This window comes from Pteropus alecto, unplaced genomic scaffold, assembly GCF_000325575.1.
Source record: "Pteropus alecto unplaced genomic scaffold, ASM32557v1 scaffold237, whole genome shotgun sequence".
NCBI lineage: Eukaryota > Metazoa > Chordata > Mammalia > Chiroptera > Pteropodidae > Pteropus > Pteropus alecto.
Window position 1 is genome coordinate 1194773 of NW_006440624.1, and position 3534 is coordinate 1198306.

The window sequence follows — 3534 nt, forward strand, 5'->3', positions numbered from 1 at the left end:
TTGTTATATTTTCTTATATTATTTATTATAGTAATTTGATTAGCATTAATAACATTCAAACATTTTATTGGTTCATTCATTCAAACATTTTTATTGATTCAGGCACTGTTCTAAGTTTTGGGAGTAAGGTAATAAAAATGTAGACACAAATATTTATCCTCATGGAGCATAATTCTAGTGGGATAAAATAGATGATAATTACATTTTAAAAGTTATATGTTAAGTAGTGAAAATTTCTTTGTGATGTAAGTTTTAATGGACCCTCTTCATACGGATAATTTACACCACAAGAAACCTGATAAGCCATGTGCTTCTAAATTGTGTGAGGCATATTTATTCAGACTCTCACAGTCCTCTAGTAGATACAATTATATAATTTTTAATTTTAAGGAGAATTGAGCCACTGTCACCCAAGAAAAATTGTTTTATAATGAGTAGTCCATCCCAGCACAACTTGTTTTTTTTAAGTTTTGTACCTTTTTTATTAAAAATAAAAGTCACTGAAGTACCAAGGAGAATTAGACCTGTGATTCTGCTGTACTTGTTTTTACCCCTCAAGTCAATAAAAAATATTTCTAACTTAATCACAAAAGTAAAAGATATAACAACTGTGGGCAATAAAAATAAAAGCATGCATGGATTTAGCAAGTATATCGAACAACAGAAATAGCCCCATGAAAAGTATGTAAACTTTAGATGAAGTATCTTTTTTGGTGGAGAGGGTAGAGAGAAAACAGTTGTGATTTTTCCATCACCTTTTATTTCAACTTTTGTATTACCTTTATGACATATTATGTAAGACATGTAGGGTGCTTAAGAATTTAAATTAACTTTTCCAAAGTTATCTAAAAGAAGCATTGTTGTTTTTCTTATATATGCACTGGTAGGCAGATTATTATAAATTTTACAAATAAAGAATCTTGAACTTTTACTATTGTTACTGATTTATAGTATAACCAAAGAAATGGTGAGTGTTATGTTCCAAGAGAATTTTTCTGTTAATGATCAACTCATATTTTGGCTCATTCCTAAATTTACTCCAAGGTTGTCAAATTCCAATAAAATCAACTGACTTTTAAATAAAATTCTCAATAAACTAGCCAAAAATTTTCCAATGCAGCATACACATTAGTAACATCTCTATTTCTATATTACGGCTATTGTTATCTAAATGTTCTTTGCTCAGCAACCTGGACTGGGTAAACTAATGAATGAAACTGTTTTTCCCCATTTTTTTGGTTGGGGCGGCGGGAGAAAGGGGATCAGCGTTATTGCAAATAGGCAGTAGGTCCATATGTACACTACCAGAAGACATTAACATGGAGTGAGACCTTAACATTTGCTGTGCACTATGCTGAACATTTTCCACGTATTTCCTCGTTTAATCTTTATAACAGCACATGAAGTAGGTGATATAACCATCTTCTTTTTTAATAGATGAGGAAACTGAGCCTTAGAGAGTTTTCTATTAGTCTGAATTTTAAAATCAAGCATTTTGATCCAGAGTCACTGTTAAACCAGTGCTCTATCAGGAACTAAGCAATGACTGTAAATGAAAAATGTATTTTCCATAAGACTATTTTCAATTCTATTTAATACCCACCTGATTATTGAAATGCAAGTTCATTTAAAAGAACGGAATTAAGAGTAGCTCTCATGGGTGGGAGATGTTGATATATTTTTTGATAGTAAAAAAGGAACTGCATATTTGAAAAAGTTGAAAGCCATACAATTAGTGGGCAATATCGAGCTTGTCATTGGCACAGAATTTAAGTCAATTAACACTATTCTCATCAAAAACACTCTATGGCTATAGTTTCAGCATAATTTACCATCTTAGATATGCAAGCTTTTTGTCTTACAAGGGACTGAAAATTAGAGCACTATAATGGAAATGTCAACTCAAGTCATTTGCAAATGAAGTGAGTTAATTCTGAAATTTTTCCATGTAATAGAGGCAACTCTATAATTGGTTGAGAGTAAGCTGAAATATTTTCTTATTTTGTTGTCTCCTTCATTCTGTTTGCCTGTTGTTCTCTCTATAAATACATAACAGACAAAAATATACATATTAGGTAGAATCTGAAGAAGCTAAATAAGCTTTGTGATTATGCTAGACTTGAGTGTTGCTTTACTTTTGAACAGAACATAATATTTTTCAAAACCAACATAAAAAATTGACTACATTTGCAAAGGTTTCTGAGCTACCTTAAGCTCCATTTCAAATATGTTTCAGGTAAATTTGCATTAAAGTACAATCACAGGCGTGTCCTGTGAATACTAATTTAGCCAAATATTACTAGGCGTTACACGAACAGTGTGCTCTGGGGTCTAATGTTTGGGGAATTCTGGTTTAAATAAAGTTAAATGTATATTTAAAACTTTTAATATTTTAATGCATTTGTAAATCTCTGAGACAGAGGTGTCTTAGCTAGCATTCTCCTTTATATAGGAATTGATATTTGGAAGGGCCATCCCTGGGTTGGTCAAATGCACATCCCACTTCCTAGTATTTTTTTATAGACAAAATTAAATAATCATCTATTCATTCAAATATATATATGCATGCTCTATGTATGTGTGTAATTAGAGAGAGGCAGCTCCACCAACTTTCGTTTGGTTTATGGGATGATTGGGGGTCATTTGTGACACCAGTTCGGTAGTATCACTGGCTTCTTCTCTTTGGTTGTTTCTTTGGGTCATGAATCATTTACTTTTTAATAACACAGAATCTTCAAGTCTAGAGCTAAGGGTAATTTTTCAGATTCAGTGTATCCTAGAACGGTAGGTTCCAAATGTCAATCCAAACGTATATATTTTTTCAGTTTTATTTTCTTAATTTTTATTTGTAGATAAGTTGCAGCCAGTGTTTCAAATATTTGCAATCCATCGAAACCTTTAATACTCAAAGTGTTCAGTATTCATAAATGTTTCATGTGTGTTTGGAAAGATGCGTGTTGTCTACCGATTGCTGTGTTCTGTGTATGATCATTTGGCCAAAATTTTAGTTGGATTGTTCAAATCTCTTACCTTTACTGTCTTCTTTATTGTTCTATCAGTGAGAGAAATGAGTTAAAATTCTCCCATTATGCTGGTTGATTTGATAAGTTCTTTATTCAATCTTATTAATTTTTGCTTTATATAATTTGAATTTATACGGAACATACAATTTAATATTTATGTCTTGGTGAAATAAAACCTATACCGTGAACATTTTACTTCTAAGAAAGCTTTCACTTAAAATCTCATTACATGATATTAGTATAGTGTTAATGTTTTCCTGGTATATATTTCTTCGTAAATCTACTCTCAAATTTTCTGTGTTCTTATATCACATATAAACAGTATATTGCTAAATTTTGGGGGGCTAATATTACTTTTAATTGCCAAGTTTAATCCATATATAATTTACTGTGGTTTCTGGTAATTTTAATTTTAACCTTATTTGTGTTTTCTATCTAGCCTATCATTTTGTTGACACTCTATAAATTTTGTAATAGCTTATTGAGGCATAATTGAAATTCAATAAACTGA